Below are 22,570 nucleotides of genomic sequence, written 5' to 3'. Positions count from 1 at the left end.
AAATTACCATATTTTATTGTTTCCTGTCTCCTTCAATGAATAAGGAGTTATTCAATGTAACACTGCTACTCATATTACAGCCTCTGGCCTTATTTTTCATACATCAATTAAGGCTAGATAGACCAGAAGAATGTTTAATTTCTGTGTTGATGTCTCTTACAGATTAAACAGGTTATTTAAAATGTGTCACAGTCATGGATAAATATTATGTTTTTTGAGGGTAGCCAACATATTAACATATTCACTTTATAGGTAGGTAATAGAGCCGTAATGATACTAACACTCAGGTGACATTCATACTGATTTTTGTGCCCAATTGGAGCATTACACTTTGCTGCAAAAGCATATTTAATATTAATCCATCCAAATCACAGTTTCAAACGATTTTCTCTACTTGTATTAGAAACTTTAATTCTAGTTCTTCAAAACTTACAAGCATTTATTTTTGAAGTGTTTAAATTCTATTGACAATATGTTTATTGTGCATAATTCTGCAATAAAATAACTTGGTAAAAAAATCAGATCTATTATTACATTGCATCATATTGATCATACTGAATCATATGCTCACATGTGCCATCAGCAAGTTTGGACACATTGGATCTATCCCATGTACCTCTGCCTCTTGTACCAACAGAGTACCTAATAAGAGCACACATCTGCACTACAAGGAGCTAGCACACCTCACCATGAGTGTTTACACATGCATTTGCTGATGGTAGCAGGGTGATGCTCTCTTGATAATATCTGAAGACCTTCATAGATTGGAATAAACTTGTCTTGTGAAACTAGGCAGTATGAATCACATCTTTCTGTAGCCAAGGAACTGAAATGCAGAGAGATGATTTTAACACCTCCATTAAACTGCCCTTCAATTTTTCAAGACCAGACAATTTTTTTTTTCAAAGCGTTTAACTTTTAATTTTTTCACTTCAAATGTATTTTTCATATTTATTTAGCATATGGTCTCTGATGCTGATCTTTACTTGTACATTATGGCACCCAGTGTCATCAAGATATTTTCCAAAGAAAAGTAACAATTGGTAGTTTTGAAGAATCACAAAGATGACAGCAGCTGTGAATCTGACCAGCATCAGCAGAATTCAACCATGCTGCATATACTCCTGGCCCAACCAGGACCCTCTCAGGCCTGGAAAGAGTTTTATCACTCTTGACCACTCCCAAGGGCTTTAAAATTGCTTCTTTTACCAACTGTATCCTCCTTGCTAAGAGTAGCAGATTGTCCTGAAGAAGTAGATACCCATTCTTTCAGTCTGTCCTCTGCATATCTACTTAGCACTTAGAGCAGCCTCTTCCCTATCTGCAAATAGCTCACATCCTGCTTTTGACAAAAAATACGTAGTTGTAGGATTAAATACTGGCCTTGTGTGGATAGGATGTTTTTACTTTAAAAATGTAAAAATAACTTTGGTGTAATTTTTCTGTCTTTACTTTGAAAAGATTTAAGAATAGTATTCACAATATTTTAGAAGGAACAGTGACAAATTAAGGTTGAAAGTTTTCACTAAGTATTAATTATGTATTCTAAACAAATCATACTAAACAGAAATACTTTTGCAGTGGAGATATTTGAGGTAGAATTCTCACTCCTCTTAAACACTGATGAAGTTCAAAGAACAAAAAACATTAGAATTGTGACTGAAAAACTTCCAATAACTTCCAGACAGAAAAAAAAAATAAATTAAAACAGTCTCCAAAGCAAGATAGAAGTACTATTATCTTGAAAATAAGCTCAAATTAATATAATAAAATAATCCATTAAAATAAGTTTGTAAAAATAAAATTAATTATAGCAACTAAATTTTTAGCCACATCATCTAATAAAGAAGTCATGAAACAAAGAGTTACATCAGCCTAATTAGAGAAAGCAGAAGCCTACTCAGCCCCTTTCCCCAACCAGTCAGCATTCATCATAAATGTTCATCTTTGAATACAAAATAAACAGCAAAAGGACAATAACAGCAAATGGACTGAGAACAAAAAACACAGCCAAAGCAAACAACCATCCACACAGCAGTGTTCTTTTGTCATCCAGGAACAGAAAGATTCATCCAAAGCATTACCAAAGAATTCAGTTTTCATTTTCATATTATAACACCAGTTAAATATTCAGTTTCACAGGACATAGGTAAGACCATTGCTGTTCATTGTTAACTTCTTAGAATATCCTTCATATCATCAGAACAAGCCTTAGGCACCTTTGTACAATTATTTTGCCCAGCCTAAGCTCTTCTGCTTTTCTGTTATTGACGAGGATGGGATTATTTCTGTTTAAATCATCTCTGGTTTGTGCAGTCAGACAGTTTGCTCCCCTGACAATTTAGAACTATCCTCCCAGCACAAACTTTCTGTGAAATTTTTCATGGTTAAAGAAAACATTATTATTTATGTTATATCCTAAGTGCTATTTTAACTTTTATCCCTTTCTGTGCTTGCGGTATCTTGAACCATCAGGCCTGTGCCTCTAAGCTGGTGTACCTGTGGCCACAGGCTTTGGAAAGACACTGCAGAGCAGCCCTCTAGAAAAGCTGGCAGAGATCTCTGGCCATACCACCATCAGCATTTCTCAAAGCTGAGATGTTTATAAAATATTTCCATTTCAACAGATGGGGAGGACCTCCCTGCAGCTCTGAAGGATTGCCTGATTATTTCAATATGGATGCCAAAGTGCTGGATGGAAATTCCTGGCTCTTTTCCAGAAAGTCTATGCACTTACCAGCCTGAATTAAATTCATATATTTGAACTACTAATATTCATACTTCAAATTTCCTCATGCTGTGCCCCTCAGGCTGCCTAATGAGAGGTAGTGGACTCTACCATTATCAATGTTACAATAGCCACACAAACCTCTGGGAAACTTAGGATGAATGCTACCTGGACAGTTGAGTTAAAAGAGCCAGATTGATGAATGAAGGAAATTATCTTTTCTCCTCTCACATCCCAAAACTCATTATCATTAGCACTCATGATTTTGGCTGAAATGCAAGGGAGCCTTAAACTGCCTCTGAGCATTTTCCTTTTTTCCTCATTTCTCCTTACTGATCCCTTGTCCAACACTCTTCCATTAGAAATCATACATATACACACATGAATATATACTATATACATTTTTTTTTCTTTTTAAGTGAAAAGTACTGAACAAGGACAGTTCTTCTTCTTGCTAGACACCAGTCTGATGGCTTGTACTGGCAGTTTATCATCTGAGTCACACACGAGCAAGGACAAGAGTCCCTGAAACTGTCTTCTCCACATAAGGCAAAATTTAAATGACTTTTCTGGTAAATTCTTGCTTTTTAAGAGGAGCAGAAAGGGTTTTATATAGGTTAGATATAACTTAAGCCATCATAGATCATTTTTACAAACTTAGCTTTTTCTTTCAGTCTTGTCTAGAAAATAGTACTTGTCATTCTTTGTATTCTGGATAAACTAATAGAAGTAGTTGACTTCAAAAATGATTTAATCACATTCTCTAACAATGAGTGCAAATATCACTCCTAATTAAGCACAGAATATCTGAAATGTTCTCACACATTATGAAATCTCAGTAAAAACGTGTGTATGGCATATTAGGTTTACATGTTTTTCTTTTCTAAATCTTCTACACCTGAAAAGCTGATTGTGGAGACTTAGGTAAAAATATATTTTACTAATAACTTCTACTACATCCTTATCACACAGAAATAGCTACACTCCTAGTGTCTACATGTTTTTGCTATTTTTCCCCAATAGAACTCCAAAATAGAGAAGGAAGAAAACAACAAGAAGAAATAAAAACTCGTGTCTTTTTTTCAAATGCACTAAAGCGCTTGCTGAGTGTTCAGCCAAAATAGGTAGATGTTAATACAAGAATGCTCTTGTTTACACAGGTAAATAAGATGTTGTTCACTTGTCTTACCATAGTAAGCTGTAAGTGGTGAATAGAATGGCAATTTCTTCACCTCAGGGAAAATATATCTGAGAATTAAGCGGTCAATATCATACAGTTTTTCACACAGACAGCATAGTACACACGAACAACACTTCTGTTATGTTTCTATTCAATTTTCAACAGAAAAATGGGATATGGGGAGATCTCAAAAAATGGGAAGACCAAAATATATAAACAAAAACCTGAAATTTGATTTATGAGCCTTGAAGGTCTATCCTAATCCTCAAAGCCTTTGTTTTCTTCGACAGAGTGGGATCCCTCTTCAGCATGTTTTTCCCAAAAGGGTTCACTTAAATTTAGAAAATGAAGATTATGCCATCACCTTAAAAAATAGTGTCATTTTTTAAGAAATAAAAACTGACAAGAAAAAGTAACTTTTTCAATGATTTTTTCTCAAAGAAAATGCATTTCTGTCAAATTTTGATTTTAGTGGAATTCTTATATTAATTCCAAAAATCTTCAAAACTCCAATGCAGACCACTGTCACAGGTAACATAAAAATGTTTTCAGAATAAATCCCAGAGAGGAAAAAAGACAATAATTACGTGTGGCTCTTCCATTAACAACTTAATCTGGCTGATGTCCCTCTATGGCACATAGCACAACTGGTGTGCTCTACAGCCACTCTGACTGCCCAGCTCAGGCTATCAAGAGGCAGCAGATGGTTATTTGGCAACATAAATGCCAGTAAGCTTTCAGATAGACAACATAAACAGCACAATATACATGCCTCTTGTGAAGAAAGGTACTTTTAGCTAAGAAGAGGAATATGAGCACCCTACTGAACACACTGCACTGCTGTAATTGCAAGAATTGTCTGAGCATGTGGCAGCAAGTACAGAGTTCTTCAGTATCTTACTAGAGTCTAATGCCTAGTCCCTATTTTGGTCTGATGAGACTTAAGAGTTTTGCTTTTGTTTATAACAGAATTCTTGACAACTGACAATTCATTTCTATTAGCACAAGAATCCTTTACAACTAGAAAAGCAATGAAGCGTCACCTCTCCAAGAAACAAATCTAATTGAGCTCTGTGGGTAAGATGTCAGTTTCACAATTTTCATGAGCATAATGCTGTAGGAACGTTAACAGTAATGGCAATATGCATGGTGACTGTGAGTTCTTGTATAACACTCAGTATTGAATTTGACAAACTGTGATAGTCTTTTAAATTAAGAGAGTCCCAGCACTCTGAGAAGTTAGGTGCAAAATAAACTTGAATATTTCCTACAATATTGTTTCCAAAAAAAATTGTATTAAAGACTCGTAACATTTGGATATTTCTGTGATGGTAGCATATATCCTGTGCTTTAAGAGTTCCATGTATCCAAAATATTTGCTCTTTCAGTTCTTGACAGACATGGAGAGGACTGTTTCAGTGTTCTAACAATTCCCAGCTTTGTGTTAAGTTTCTGACTTCCAAAATTATCTTCATAGTGACATTTTATTCATTGGTTTAAAAAGGGTTTTCACTGATTGGTCCCACTTTGAGTAAAAAAATCACGTGTTAAATTCTGTAACTTCTTAATGCAATTATTTCATTTAAAGGAAGGCATGTTTCAGTATAATAAGTTTATATATTTGTTTAGTTAATTGGCGATTAATTATTACAAGAAAGGTATGAGTTGTCTTCTTCTGTTTGGTAAAATATTAATATAGTGATGTAAAATGGATGTAAAATGTAAAATGGCAGCTTAGAAACATGAAGTCAGAAGGTTGGAAAAGATCTCTAAGATCGTCTAGTCCAACCATCCACCTACCACCAATATTTCCCCATTAAACCATGTCCCTCAGTACATCACCTAAACACCTGTGTGATACAAGAGATAACTATCTGCAATAAAACACTTTTTTTTTATTTAGCTATGGGACACACATAAACTGCCACCGAGTATCTTTCCCCACAGCTAAAAAGTACTCTGGAAATACGTTTGCTTAGCTCTGTTTTCTAATTCTGCCCTTTATCACAGAGAAGATCATACTGTGGTCCTCTGTCCTTGTCATGATCATATTTTTGTGTAAAAATAGTGATGTGATGTTGGAGATCAATGCTTTTACACAGTGACGTAGAACTACAATCATAAGACTTGCACATTCAGTGTAATAAGGAAGATTAAAAAAAATTCACAATGATTGCACTTTACTTCAAAAACTGGAGCTAGATGAAGTTGAGGAACCTAATTAGAAGGATAATTTAAAGGAGAAGCTGCATAGGTTAAATGCCTGCAGGGCATTTTGTTATCTATTGGGTTCTACAACAAATTCATTCCAACTATTAAAAAATACTACAGAAGTGTTTTCCTTTTACTGTTTTCCTACATTAGTGTAGAATGCTAGCTGTTACTGACCAATAAATTTGGTGATGAAAAAGCCAAAGTAAAGAACATGCTCAGTGGACACATAAACACTTAAAGAGGGGACTGTCAGAATTGGTTTTTACAATGAAAAATAATCTGCCCATCTATGTCAGCTCTCTCACAGTGCATAATTTTGCTATTTTTAATATATCCCTTTCTATGCCTCACTCCTGGTAAAATTTATTTGTTCCTGGCACTCGATTACAATTAATTTCATCCATACTTGGACAGTTTTTATGGGTTATTCATGTCTTCCCTAGTCCCCCTATGTTTATGTGACACAAACCCAGATGAACAATTCATTGTTTTCCCTCTGTTCCAAGAAAATAAACACATTATTTCTTAGCCAAAAGACAACAGTTGCATGTTTCTTAATCATTCAAAACTTCTCTATATTCTTCAGACAAGGAATAAGTATTTCTTTGTGAGTTTAAAATGCTCTGGCTAGCTACTGTAAGAACTACAGGTGTTCTAAATCATTTTCCAGCTGTCACCAGAGAAAAGCAATTGACAACTGCAAACTTTTCTTTTAGAGTAAGAAATTCTTGCCTGTAAACTATTATAAACTAAAAGTTATTATAAGTGATGTTTTGTGTGCATAGAGTTGTACTAAAAGTGAAATCCTGAATTCTACAAAAAGAAAATGATAAAGAAACTGGATAATATACATTTTTTAGAAGTTTAATGTTTTATATTACAGATCTTCTCATGAAAAGATCTAACAGAAAAAATCTCTGAAAGTAAAATATTTCTTTTGAGCAGTTTTAATTATTATATTGGTCATATGTATCAGCAGGAATTTAAGGTTTTTTTTCTTCACTTATGGAAATTTTGCTGCAATTTTCTTCAGTAAAATATTAACATCATCCCAAATACTCTGAGTTTCCTGAGTTATTTTCCTTTTTTTTTTTTTTTTTCACAAGTACAATTATGGAAAGCTCAACATTGAAATCATTAGCCTATTTCTTATATTATTTATGTAAATACGTATCACATTGCTGCTGCTTAATTCCTTATTCAGTTGATGAATGGTTTTCCTTATATCTCTGTGAATCTTGAAAAGATTTTGAAAAGCCAAACAGGTGGTGGAATATCATAACTTGTTAAGTTCTATCTGAATTAATCTAAATACTCAAGCCATGTTTTATTTTCCATACAAGAAATTAGCACAATTCACTTCAGAAAGCTTACGCAATCTCACAGCACAGCATTTCTATTCATAGCATACAGGATGTATGCATTGAAACTTCTAGAAATAGCAAAATGATGGGGGTGGCATGAGAACATAGCAGGAGTGGAATAGAAGAACAAAAAACCTCATTTGCTTTACTTCCAAAATGGCTTCCAGAAACTTAAGTTTTGAAAATTTCTCACACTGGACTGTCTGGAATGGCCAGAAGGTAGATGTGCCCATTCAGTTCTCTCCTGTCACTTATGCAATGTCAATTGTCACTTGGCAATACTCACTATTTTCTCCTGCACAGAGGAACTGCTGTTAAAGAGGAAGTGAGTCCACTTTGAAGATGTTGTGCCACAGGCAGTAAGGCCTTTCTCAGCCTGACTGGAAAAACAACTCTCATCACAGAATCACAGAATTGTAGGGTTTGGAAGGCACCTCTAGAGATCACTGAGTCCAACCCCCCTGCAAAGCAGGCTCCCTGTTAAATAAGCTGCACAGTCTATATCCAGATTGGTCTTGAATATCTACAGAGAAGGAGACTCCACATCTTCCCTGGGCAGCCTGTTCCTGTGGTCTTTCACTCTCAATGTGAATAAGATCTTTTGCATATTGGTGCAGAATTTCCTATGCTCCAGTTTGCCTTGTCCTGTCCCCATAAACACTGAAAAGAAGTTGGTCATGTCCCTTTGTTTCCCACACTTAAGATAAATATTAATAAGATCCCCATAATCGTGAATAAGATCCCCATTTTCCACAGGTAGAAGAAATACAGAGTTTTTGTTCAGAAGATCTCTTCCAGACTAAATAAATAAGGAAAGTTAACCACAAAAACAGCATAGAACTCAACATATCTTCTATGCTGAAGACAGAGAGCTCAGCTGTCCTATCCAAAGATTCAGTCACTGGCAAGCAGTATCAAACTCAGTGCTTTAACAGTAAACTATAACAAGAGAAAACAGATAGAGAAGCAGTAAGGTTCGACATGCAACTTCCCATCTCACAACTGAAATAATCTAGAAATTTGAGAATATTGAAAAAATCTTTAAAAACCCAGTCTGCTGGTGACAAAGTACATTTTTAGGGCTGGTAAATATAATCCTTATACAAAACATTCAGGACAGGAACAGCAGCAGTGCTGTAAGGAAGGGGTCCTTCTGCATCACCAGGACCCAGAACAGACAGTCTCTCTGCAGGAAAGCAAGGCAAGGCAGAAGACAGGTGAGCAAACTGCTGCAGAAAGCTGGTTGAACAGAGGAACAGTATGGAAAATCTTGTTCTGGCATGCAGACAGTATACAGAACTGTCAAAGCTAAAGCCCAGTGAAATGTCTCAGTGCGTAAGGTAAATAATATGTAAGAAATATAACCTGGATAACTGAAAGACAGAGGAGAGACAAACTAAACAGGCCTTCATTCCAGAGTTTTCTGGGTGACATAACTTAAATCTCATAGTGCCTTCAAAAACTGCTTTATACTTAAGACTTTCATTTTGCTCTCAGAGCAAAATCTTCATTAATGACATTGTGGAATGTAACTTCTAGGAGCTTCCAGATAGAAGCAGCACTGACCAGTGGCAGAGTTCTAGCTTTCCAACACCTTTTATTTGGTGTAGTGAAACTGTACATGAGCAATTAATGTAATACATCTATTTGTGTACATAAAGAAGGCAATTCTTGTTTAAGAAAATCTCATACTAACCTTTCCAAATACAAATGATTAGAGAGTTCAAAGCAATTAAAAATTAGTGTTGGTACTACTCTGTTTAAAAATTATGCTTTGAGAGGCACTGTTTTTAATACTATTCCCCCAGCTTGCGCTCTCTCCCTGTTTTCAATAAACATTTTGGTTGTCAAAACAGTACTGGCATGAAAAATCCAACTTTGCCCTGAGGATTAAGGAGGAATTTTCTCCAGAGTATAAAGCATGTTGCCTGAACTGTTTCAGACTAATAGATTATTAAAAATAAATTGCTCCATTTGAATATTTTAAAAGCCATTGCTATAAAGATTAGAGGTAGCTATCAGGCTAGCGTGGAGCTTGGGGAATTACCATTAAAAAGCAAAAAAATAGAGACAACTGGAAGCAAATGAGGACATAGTGCACAAAACATTCGTCAGATGTAACTTACATGGGTAATTTCTATACGAGATAAGCATTTTGAGCGCTTTTATAATTTGTCTGTTTGCTTGTTTTGATAGATGCAAATGGAAAACAACAGGAGTGGGTTTTTGGCATACTTGAACAAAAATCCATTTCTTCTGATGAAGCAAATTGTTGAGGAAAACTGGAAAGAAAGTGTTCTCCTTACAGAAGTAGACACTTAGGTCACAGCTTCACTCAGCATAGTGTCATAATTGATTTGTGAAGATAGAATTGTTCATGAGCAAAGTGATACTTAGATTTTTAGTCCATGCAGAATAAAAAGTCAAAGCAACACTTCTCATGAATGCTACAAAGACTCTGGCTCACCTTCCTCTGAGCAAGAGTCTGATTTACAGATGACCATTTATATGCGTTACTCTAAATATTTGACTTGGGTATACGTTAGGGGGAGGAGAGGTCTTTATTTCTAAGCTTATGCTCTAATGTGAACCAAAGTGGAATCTCATTCTTCTACTTCAGAAAAAACAGAGACACATAGGGAAAGTTTACTTACTACCACTGCAAAGAATTACCATCTTCTGGTCACTGTGGTATTTCAGGATCTCAACATCTGCTGATGTCTGGAGGATGCATATGGCTGCCCAGCTCTGTCTTGTTCTCCCCTATTTCACTTGATAAGATTTCAGATATTCATACTTCTGAAGTTCTTGTTGAGAACCTCTAGCAAAGAAAAAGCATATGCCAGAGCTCCAGATTTATTTATAGTGTGACCATATTCATCACAGAAAGCCCTTCTTATCTCAAGCCAAATCAACCAGTATCATCTCTTTCTTCCCTGCTAACTGTACTCCTTCACCTCCTCCTGTCTGCCTGAGCAAAGGGCCAGCAATAAGAAAAAGGGCTCTAGTATCTTTTGTTTCTAGTATGATACTGTTTCTTTGGTTGAAGTTGCTTTTTCAAAATGAGAGGCTTAAAATGAAACCTCAGAAAGTGTTTTTTTTCCTTCAAAATATGATAAGCATGTTTAAAGAATAGGGATTCCCTGTGATGGAATTGAATTAATTCTTCCTCTGTAGTCATTTTACCCTTGTAAAAAGAAAACATACAAAAGTGACAACTTATTGTAGCCATTTGAATCTCATAAAAGTAGATCCATTTTTTAAAGATTAGTTTAAATAAAGCTCTGTGCTAATAGATAAGCAGTAAATATAGCAAAAAATGAGCATTCTTTTTTTTTTTTTTTTTGAAATAGAAGAGCTGAAATGAAATACTAAGTGAAACAGCCAAGTGCAATGCTGAGCATCTAGAAAAAAACGTAGACCATCTTCCAATGTATGATAAATCCACACTTCCGTGCATATTTCCTTTCTCATGGGTGCTCTTTGCAAGGTATTTATTTGATCCTCTCTTGAATGAAAAGAATAAACTTACTGAAAAGACAGGGCAAAAAAATAGAAAAAAAACAGAGGAAAGAGGTTTTCTTGTCTTTGGAAAACAAGCTGGCTTCTTGTTGAGGACAAAGAGAACATGACAGCAAGGTAAAGGATATCCATGCTAACGATTCTCCCTCCACCAAGTAAAACAAAGGAACAAATGAGGCAAGTGGACCAAGGAGGTCATGAGAGATGGTAAAAGGTGAAAGGGAAAACTAGCAACAAGCAGATATGCGTGTAGCTTCCTCCAAAAGTAGCGCATCCTATTCATTTTCATGGAAAATACAACAGACACCAAGAGCATTATGACATTTGATAAAACAAGTTGTCAGCTAAAAAACACTTCAACACAGTTGCATTTTCACCAGGGACGAACAAAATCCCACATGATGCACTCTCAAAAATCTATCACAGTCACCACTTCTGAAGCGTACTACCTGTAGCCTCACTATTCTCACATCCACTGTTTGGTCTTCATAAACATTCAGCAAGCATCAATGAATGTTTGTGGGTGCCATTTCTTCTTTATGAGGGAATTCAACGACATACCTTTTCTGTTTATGCAGTTCTGTATCAGATGCCATTTTGTCAGAGTGCCTCTCTGCTGACATCTGTCACTCAGCAACAACATGTTACAGGATATTGGTGGGAAGGATCAACTTATACTGTCATAACACCTACATTCTCCTTTGAGATCATAGGCCAACATAATAAAATAGGAGGCATTACTTTCGGAACAGTCCTCATATAATAAAGCCCAGCAGCCTAAGCTTGATAGTTTAATTTGAAGTCAGAAGAAATATTCAGGTATGACTGTAAATGAAAACTCATGGTGGGAAATGTACAGTATACAAAATGCAGCAAAGAAACTGTTACTGGACAAAATATTTTGACAAGTTTATGCTTTTTTTTTTTAGTCTACTTGCAGTCAGCTCACTGAGGGTATCTAGAGTCTGCACTACAGCTTTAGGATAATCTTTAGTAGAAAACTGTTATTTCACATGGCATTTACTATTAATGATTATAGCATTCGTTCAATGACGAGTCTTCTAGTCTTCTATTTTTTTCCAACGTTTCCATGACAATAATTATCTCATCATTTTAGGTATTGTGACTGGGAGTGGCAGTGTAAAAGGGTGTAATTTACTTCTGATTACTATATTGTGTCACATGAATGACTATACTTCATCACAGTGTATGTACTGTGGGAAGAGAGAGTGGCTACTGCCTTGGTAGAGGAGAAGGAAATGAAGTATTGATGTGAAGTTTGTGATAAAACACAATTGCTTGCTTCTAATACACTACAGAAATGATCACTGTGTACTGGAAATGAATTCCACATTATGGAATTATGTATCTTTGTAAAGGCTGATTTTTTTAAATCTTTAAAAAACAGTAATTTAATTACATAACACGCCTGTTGTTAAAGTTGCCTTTGATCTTAGACAACTAGAATATTTTCTTATATATGTTTATATAAAATCACAGAATGACCTGATTTCAAAAGGACCCTGAAGATCATCCAGTTCCAATCTCCTGCCTGGGCAGAATTGTCAAACACTAGTTCACACAATAAAGTTAAATAAAGTAATGTGTGCAAGACTGTATAACTTTCCCTGTTATGTATAACACAGAAGTTATATGAGGCACCTGAATTACTTTTATACATTGGTTTTTTTTTCTATTTCATATTATAAAGTATGCGACATCCTGAGCTAACAAAAACTGCATTTTGTTATATTCTCATGTATTACATAGGCTACATTACAGATGGCTACAATATATACTCCGTTATATTAAAATATCTAATACGAAAGTAGAGGCTTTCTGAAATAGCTATTTTGCTTCTATAATCTGGTCTCTAGTAAAATTTTTGCAGATTTGTGCCATATGCATATGAATATGAAAGCATATGAAAGCATATGAAGAATTTTTCTCTGGATATTTACTCCAGCAAAGAATGAGAGAGAGAAACAGAAAGACAGAAGAGGAAAAAAAGAAGAAAAAGACTGCCCCTTTATAGACTTGCACAAAACTCTGAGTTGATTTTTAGTGCAGAAAAACAATTCAGAACACTGTAATTATTCTGCAGCCTCGGGGAACAGTTTGTTGACCCTTTCTGTTCAAGTAGCAGAGCAGTTACATCAGTAATGACCCACGTCCTTTGTTAATAGCACTGGAGAGGTCTGCCAGAAAAACGTCATCTGAATTTCTTAGTCTAGCAGAGTACCCCATATATCAGTGTTATGAATATATAACCTATATAACTTCCAGAACATTACTTCAGCTCTAAACCAAAGTGAAAGAAATAGTTTGGATCTCTGCACTTTCCACAAATAGAAGATAAGAAAAGCATCTTTTTGACCAAACCTAACCCTCCAGGCTGGTACTGTTGATGGGGTATTGGCTAAGAGTGTGTAAGATGAAATACCAATGAAGGTCACAGACAAAGCTGCTGAGACATTTGAAACATTAAGAGATAATGAAGAAATACACTGAAGAACAAAATAATCAACAGGGCTAAGGACTTTCATGTTTTGCTGTCCATTTTAGACACACACAGCTGTTTGACACACAGCTTATGAGTCTGCCTGCTACAAGACAATACATGTAAAGACAGCAGGAGCATAAGGGCATTTAGAAGCACAAATAATTTCTTAACAGATAAAATTTGAACTAAGCACAGATCTTGTGGGTGTGAACAAAGGGATTGACTCTTTTTGTTATTTCATGATTAAGGTGAAGATAAAGAGGGAGAGTTGAGAGTTGGATGCCCATAACCCTCAGAACATACAGTAACAGCAGGTCAACCAAGCAAAATTTTTCCACTTACATTTCTCAACAGTGCAGGAAATTAACACCGGAGAAGAATGATGGATAAAGTCTCAGAGAAAAGAGGTAAGTAAAACAGAAGAAATTGATTAAGTATCTTTAAAGTATTAGCATTGGCTGGGCTGAAGAAAAAGGATGAAACATAAACCCCACATCCACTGTTTGTTTAGTGCATTGCTGCCAAACCATTTTGAGATACAAGTAAATAAGATACTGCCAAACCATTCTGAAACACTCCCCTTTCCTAAGATAACTGCAGGGTGAGAAGTTTATGCCCATCTCAATAAAGACTAAGGAGTGAAGTTATGATATCTCTGCAGCACATCACTTTTAAAACCTGAATAAATGGGTTTGCAACTAATATCAAGCCACATCCCTTAGATTAATGTTTTATTTGCCTGATATTGTTCATGGAAATTTGACGTTGCTGAAGGACTTTTTTTATTCTCTTCTTTTAGATTCCTGTATTCTTTTATTTTATATATATACATACCTTATATGTATACTTTTATTTTGCTATAAAATATAGATGTTTTATAGCATGAAAGGTCAGTGACTGGGCATCTTGAGTAGCATTTGTTTCATTAATAAAACACCTGAACTCATGTTCGTGTTTGAGATCCCATTATAATAGAGATCAAGGGCTCAGTTCAGATGATTAAAGGTGGACATCTTTGATATCTTTTAGGATATCCAGAATACCTACTCAGGGGTTGTAGTTATGAAAACTGTCAACAGGGAGCAATTCAGCTTTCTCTTCAGTATACAGAACATATGAAGTAGTACAATAATCTTCTAACAGAGATGCAAAGTGACATTTTCAAAGCCCTAAATCACTCCAGTCGTCCACATGGAAGAGCTCTGGTATCTCATAGGTCTCACCTCATTCCTGACTATGTGGACAGCTCAGAAACACTAAGACACCTCAAAAAAGCCCTGTAAATCTCTATTACTGTAACTACCCTAAGACCAGGATCTCCAGTGACTATAGTGGGAGCTTAGATAGCTAACTTGTATTCCAATACTGGGAAACTTCTTGGGATCATATTCACAAATGTATTCTCCGTATTTTGTAGCAATGGGTGGAAAATTCCTTAGTTCAAGTCATACCAAAGTGCAGGCTCCTAAATCACACCCCTGTTAGTGTGACCAAACTTTCTTCCAGTTTAACTTACACCAGCTCAGTTGTCCTGAAAACCAAAGAGTTGATAAGTGGCATTCTCAGGACAGACTATTTCTAAGCCTCAGAGTTGGTACTTCTGCTTTGCTAACTTATCAAAACTGAAGTTATAAAGAAATGTCAGTACTATTTGCTTGTATTCTCTCAACTGTAACTTTGGATGATTTCTGGACTAGTTTTAGCTGAAGCTTGCTTCGGGCTATTTTTTTTTTAATAAGTCAGAAAAGGTGAGAATTATTGGCTTCGTACTATTCTGTGGTAAGCAAAGCTATTCTTAAAAGAGCTATCAGTGTCCAAGCAACAACCATTTGTGTCCAAGCAACAGCCTCACTCGCTCTGTTCTTTGACCTCTCCCTCTTAAGAGACTGGAAACGTTCAAACAATGACAAATAGGAACATTATAAATCCTTTGAAAAATGTTGACACTGGTAGGGATGGAGCTCACAGTGTGAAGGTCATGGAGCATATGAAACTAAACATACCTCAGGCAACAATGCTGATTCTCAGAGCACAAAACTCAACCACGGCATTAATACAGCTGCACCTAAAATTCTTATATCCAACAAAATATGACAACGCAAATATCTTAGAGCAGATTGTAAAGTATGTGCTGGTGCTCTGAACAACTACCTCTGCACAGAGAGCAAAGAGGATCTATTAGACATTCTCTAAGATGGTTATTAGCAGAAGCCTTAGTATTCTGAGAACTATTAATTCTGATTCAGTACCTGCTACTGCAGCTTTTTACAGGGAGGATCTAGCTGACCTGATGTCTCAGCACTGGATACAATTCAGCTGAAAAGTCAAGGCTTTAAGCCCACTGCAAAGGTTTTTCTGTGGAGTTCTTACCCTTACCACCTTAAGCTTGTTGCTTGAATACAGGGAGAAGAAGTTTTAGCAAAAAGAATGATGTTGTATCATTGTTCAATGCGTAGACACCTTATCTGTTTCTAGTTCTACATTTTATGTTTATGATACTTCAGACTCACTGGGCTATATTGTACAGAGGCTAGAAGTCCTTGATTTCATTGCTAACAGACTGTCATAAATGACCGATGATAGATGAAGAAGTGAATTTCTGAAATTTATTCATAACTAAAATCTTTTAATGAAGGTGTAGAAATTTTGAATTATGAGTCTAACTTCACTAAGCAAAACAACTGAATGCAAGCAACCTTAAAAAGTTCAATAATTTACTAGAATATTACTCTTTTTCAAGACTATACCTTATTTAAATTGCAGAGCCACTAGAGCAAAAGGAACCAATGGCTGGAAATGAAAGAATTGAGTGAACAAATAAATATTTATATATTTATATTATATATATATATATATCTCCATGGAAAGACAGATCTGTAGAGGTACAGTTTATTGGTCATGGATAAAAAAAGTTTAAAAAGGGAACAGGAAATGCAAAAGAAAGCAGATAAAAACTAGTGCGAATAGTATATGCAAAGAAAGTAAAACAGAAATACTCAGAATTGATGGAGCACAGTAAGAATAGAAGCCTTCCTGTTTGCATTTGATCTTTTTTTTAACCCATTACTTAAATATTTAGAAACTTTTCTCATTTATTTACCCTTAACATACCAGTGCCGAACAAAGCAATAGAGACCAATCATGTGCTTTTGCCTATGTAAGTACTTTCAGCATGGGTAGTGCCTTACCACATTGCTGTTCTTTAGCACCCATTACTTCTGTCCAAGAACAGTACTGTAACCCATTGTATGACTTTTCCACTCTTGCAGTCACATGTGAAGTCAATCCACACCATTAAGAAAGAAGCCTGGAATTAAGGTACATTATATGAATTATACAAGCAGTTCTGTATATTTGCACACACAAGAAGAACAGAAAGTCCCAAGGAACTTAATGCTGTATTCCATTATTTATTTTTCCCTTAGGTAACGTTAAGTAGCTTTACTAATAAAAGATTACAATTACTACATTTTTTTTAATTACATTTAAGAGCTGCAGTTAATTGTTACCTTAATAATTACAAACTGTCAGGTTATGGCAAGTAGGAGATAATCGTTTCCACTATTGCTTTTATGATAATAGATGTCAGCAATTTCCTGCTAATACTTCTCACGTAATATGAGTGCCACAGTAAATCACTTACTAAACAAAGAATAATTTTAAAACTTGCCCTCACACTGTTTCCTAACATTTTCTAACTTGTCCCTGAAAGGTTTACTAAAATTTAAATATCTCACTCTAAGAAATTGTTGGTTGGTTTCTAGATTCTGTTGCACATCTCAAGCCCTCTATACACTGTGCTGCTGGCTACTTGAATTGTCTGTTGAAAATAAAAAGAACCAGACTGTTCAGTAACATACATCATTGTGCTTGATATCTCGAGTCAATGGGCGCATATACTTGATTTTATACGTTAGCAACTTGATAACAATGCAATGCAGAAGTTCAGCAGAGGAGAACAGCAACTAGAGGTCTGTTTTTATTTCTTAATTAGACATACTTAGTAAAACTTCTATTCAATATGTGCACCACAAATAATTATGTAGGTAGATATAGCTCAGTAATACCTCACAGTTTGGCTTTGTTCTTCCTCTGCAAATCACTGAATTTCTGGTTTAACTTCTAGTAGAAAATAACTACAGAATGACATCACTGGATCCAAATCTGTGTGGGAAAATAAGCTACACAATTTTCTAAAGTAGGGTCCAAAATAGCCTTGACTGGCCCTCTTGGCATCCTGCATTTTAAATAGAAATAGTCACTAATACTCCTGTTTAATGTTGACACTGAGTTTTATTCAACAATGAACAAACATACTTCATAAATATCCAAATCAGTTCTGACAGGGAAAATAATAAATTTCATGGAAATTTCGTTAAGCAAAATATATCCATATTTTTAATACTTATTTTTGGAACCTTAATAATAACATTTTAGATGTAGAACTATGGTAGTATTATTTCATGTCCATATACATGTCCTTACCTAATACTTACCAGGCAATTAAAATGAGCAGCCTGCAAACAACCTACTCTCTGCTCAATGGATATTCTTAGAAATGAAAACACTTGCAGAATTCAAAATGCTACACTAAGCATTTGCAAACAGAGACCTGGGAATTCCACAGCCCAGTCATAAGTAGACAATATCTCTTAATGTGGCATTGACGAGGGACACAGAATCTAAGACCCCCCCCATTTACAGTAGCTTGAGAATATTGATAGCATCATGGAGTATATTCTTTCATATATAGCATACTCAAAAACTCTTGTTTTTGAAAAAGTGATGTTTTTTAGAATATAAAGAATTTAGTGTATATCTGTCCATCTAGTAATGCAACTTTCCAGTGAGTCATTCTCTTTACGGACTTCTGCAGAAAATCAAGTACAATGTGGATACATCTATTTTTTCCCCCAAGTGTGATGCTTTTCTCATTTGGAAAACAAATTCTCTCTGAGACCATCTCTTCTGTCTTTCTGGAATCACTAGATGGCTTTAAAAAGGATTTATTATCTTTAGTTATTTAATCAGTAGAAATCACCTTTCCAGCGAACTACTTCCTTTCCTCAAAAACAAAGTACTTACGGTCTTTATTTTTATTGTAGTAAATCCCAAACTTGTTTTCCACTACACAGTATATCCTAGCTACTAGACAAGAATTGTGCAGAAAAGGAATATTTCCAAGGAAAGGGAGGAAAAGGTGAGGAAAAAGCTGTATCCAAAGCTAATTTGTTCATAGAAATTAGAAAGGAGTCACAGCACAAATATTTGTAGTAATATTCAAATTTATTGGGGGAAAAAAAAAAACTTTACCTTCTCCTCCAGAACATGACAAATAAAAGTTAAGGAACGTTTTAACTAGTGCTGTTAAATCATCCTTCGAATTTTGTAATCATAATAGTGCAATTATAATATGTATATATATTAAAAAAAAAAAAGGCTTGTAGGGGGAGATAGTGAGATGCGGTTTTAATGGGACCAGATGGAATGATTAGTGAAGGGAGACAAGGTTTTAAATACTCAGAAAGTAGATAAAGACTCTACCTATAGATTTTGTCTTCCCTGATAAAGACTTGATTCCCTTTTTCTCTTATGGTATTTTTCTTAATTTTCTTTTTTGAAAATGCCCTGGTCTTCAACACCACAGATGCCAAGCAGAAGTCAAATTACACATCTGAGAAAAACTTTAAGGTTATTATTTTTTACTTACTGAAGATGATTCAAACAAGTATGCTGCAATGGCATATTCTTTAGAGAAAAAAATCTCTGAGTTAACATGCATTTACTTAATGCTCAGGGACACTGAGGGAAAGAGGAAAGTTCTAAACACTAAAAGGTTCTGAAACACCGTGTAATGTTATTTTTAAATGACTAAACAATATGTATAAAGAAGTAAAGGTCATTGTAAGTCACTTTACTAGGATTTGTTTCCTATAATTTATAGCCAGTGTTTCATCACAAATAGGTACTTCTTACCTTAAGAAATCCTATGACTAAGAAAGCAACAGAGTCTTCGGTTCTGAATGCCATCATCCTTTTCTACCCCACAGTTAGATCCAGATCAACCAACAGAAACTAGTATGGTAATTAACTCCAATTAAAATGACTCTAAAAAAATGTAAAAAGAGTTGCATTTCCTAAGAAAGCAGAAGTTTTTTTCTAAAATAGAACTTCCTAAAACCTTTTTAACTCTGATTTCCTTCGACTTTCTCTAACAGATCCAATTAGCTCCCGGATTTTGGATCTAGTAGGTAAATCCAAGTCAGACTTGGAAATCTGGGCTTTCTGTGCTATTGCTTAGAAATGTGTGTTTTGCAAAATAATCTTTCATGCTAGAGATGCTATACTAATAGGCAAAACCTGCATCCTTGGGCAACCCAAATTCTTGGATGACTTTGTTATAACTCTCTCTTCCATAGAACAGTTACTGTCTGATTCTCTACTGCCCTGTATTTTAATAGCCATCTAGGTTTGTGGAGACTTACAAAATACTAACAACCCAATGACTGGAGGCAGGATTGTTGTTTGGCAGTATTTTGCCTACCATTATTCCTGGATGAAGCTTATGGATAGGGAAGGAAGGAGTTTTGCACAGCCCCATCAAACCTTTGGGAAGAGCTGCTATTTTGGATTTTACTGCTTAGGGTGAGAGGGAAAGGGTTCTCATTCCCATTCTGTTATCCATCCTTGTGGTTCACAGAAGTGAAAATGATCATGCAAACAACACTGAGTCATCATAGCGCTACATCAGAAAATAAATCAACTGCTACAAGTAAAAAGGCATTGAATATTCTATTGGGAAAATATTGAGATGTCAGATTACTCAGACAGTATAATTTCTCCAACACACCTGTTTGTTGATGTTCAGGCTTGCTGCTTTTGGCAACAGAATCAACATAAAAAATACAAGTATTTTTAGCTGCAGAATTAATGTTTCTTCAAGTTCTGTTATTTTTGTTTGTTTGGTTGGGTTTTTTTTTGTGATTTTCTTTCCTGTAAGCTGATCTATTTGCCTTTCAGCCATTAGCAATCAAGACTAACAAACTGTCGTTTCTGAAGGAACTGAAAAATCTCATCATTATTGACATGCGTAAGATTACAGATAATTTTAACCCCATTTCTCATTTAATATTTAAGTTTACTGAGCAACAAAAGCCAGCATGAACAAGGCAGCCATGGGAAGAAAAGAAATAGCAGGAGAGGAAAAGGAAATGAGTAGGAGAGAGTGAAAGACACAAAGAAAATAAACCTTAGCTTTGCGAACTGAGGCAAGTTTTTTTTACAACTACTTTCCAACACAGATCAAGTATTTAACTGGGGTGAGGAAGGATAAGAGAAATGGCCATAAAGAAAAGGCAACAACATCATGACAGCAATCCAAAAAGTAATTTTTCAGGTGGGTGGCAAACAAGTCTGTACAGAGGTATTAAACAATAAAGCTGTTAAAAATCCTGAAAAAAATCTTTTTTCTTTCAGCAACTTCATCTATCCAGAGCTGCAGGATTTCAAATACCCACAGTTCTGTTTGCCATGTAACCTCCCAGAGCACTCAGCTGTTCCAGCTGCAGCTGCATATGCAAAAGGCCATCAGAACAATGGACTTTGGGAGCAGGTTGCTTGCACACCTACTTATAGTCATTCTCTTTGAAAAACAGCATGTCCCTTGCCTTTTGACCAGTGGGTCTGTGTGTCTCCAGCATTACTTCACCCTGCTGAATTTATATCTTTCATTCACTAGAGTAGGTCAAGGCACAGCCAAGCAGCTCCTGAAGTATCTTGCTTATGTTTAATCAAGAGTTCACTTTCTAAGGTCTAACTTGGGAATCTATAATCTTTACTGCAGGCTGCTCTGGTTGGAGCTGCCAGCTGCTACCTTTTGCTCTGATGCAGAACAGAGTTAGACATTTTTGAGTATTTTCTTCAAAATTCTTAAATTGCTTTGCCTGTACCTTTACCATCCAGTTACTCCTCCATTGCAGTCTATTTGTTGAAATAGTGTTAGAAGCTTCCATTCCTGTTCATTTTCTTTACCAATACTTTGTGCTAAGTGCAACTCAGAAAGTAACAGACCCTATATGAGAGCCTATAGAGTCACTGACATTAAAGTAAGATACTTAGTCAATTTTTTATTATTGCTTCTGTAGAACACAGCCAGTATTTTAACCTATTGTTAGTCTATAATGTCTGGAGATCACACCAGCATCTGCTACTCACTGTGGCTCTGGTTCAAGTACTGCTACAAATATTTCTATTAGTTAAAGTCAACACCAGTTCTTCTTTCAGTAATGTTTTCAAATAACTTTGGGATTTGCCCTATTCAAGCTTAGTCTCTGGCCAGTAAAATGCACGTTTCTTTTTATAAAGCTTGAACCACATTTCCACAGTCATTCCAGAAGCTTTATTTTGTTTATTTCTCTTACTTTGAAAATAGACACTTTCAAGGTCCAGTTGTATGTTCCTAGCATTCTACTAACACTGAGATTCTGACCAGCTCATTTTTTTTATAAACTATACCAACTAATAAATGCGGACCATGTCATAAATTAGGCATATACCTTTAAGAATTATAAATACTAACATGTTTCATGATCATCAAGCTGCACCTGACAGTTGGGGTTGTATGTCAGCAGCATTGCACTGGGTGTGTCTTAGATGTTTTCAGACACACACAAGTAGTAGCTGGAATAAAGAGGCCATGTCTTAACCACTGGCCCCAAAAATTATTTTCAATCAGAAGCAAGTCTGCTTTCTTTTCTGTCCTGACATCATCTTACCCTGAAAGAGATGAACTCCTTGAAGATTTATATAGCAGGGCTCAAATCTCTAGAAAATTTAGTTGTACAAAGGCTAAAATTAATCTTCAGTTGAGAGTCTGGTTCCTTGAATAAAATCTTAAGTTGCTTCTCAGCATTTCAACTCTCATCTGTCCGTAAGTCTGCTAATCACTTAATAAAATGATTCCTGTCATTCTTATGGATATTTACTGGGTTTTGTTTGCTTACAGCTTGTTTTCACATTGCTTTTCTTCTCTCACAGTCTACCGGAGAGAAGATAATTTG

The 22,570-nt window shown here is 35.5% G+C and overlaps 1 protein-coding gene across 3 annotated transcripts in view; it reads left to right on the top strand.

The window, feature by feature from the left end:
- Nucleotides 1-22,570, top strand: part of FBXO30 (F-box protein 30) — a 352,871-nt gene that overhangs the window by 208,683 nt on the left and 121,618 nt on the right. The gene's annotated exons all lie outside the window — the stretch shown is intronic.

Source organism: Cyrtonyx montezumae, unplaced genomic scaffold, assembly GCF_038088225.1.
Source record: "Cyrtonyx montezumae isolate F1298 unplaced genomic scaffold, pur_monq_1.0 scaffold_0, whole genome shotgun sequence".
NCBI lineage: Eukaryota > Metazoa > Chordata > Aves > Galliformes > Odontophoridae > Cyrtonyx > Cyrtonyx montezumae.
This window is presented reverse-complemented; position numbering and strand designations above follow the sequence as displayed.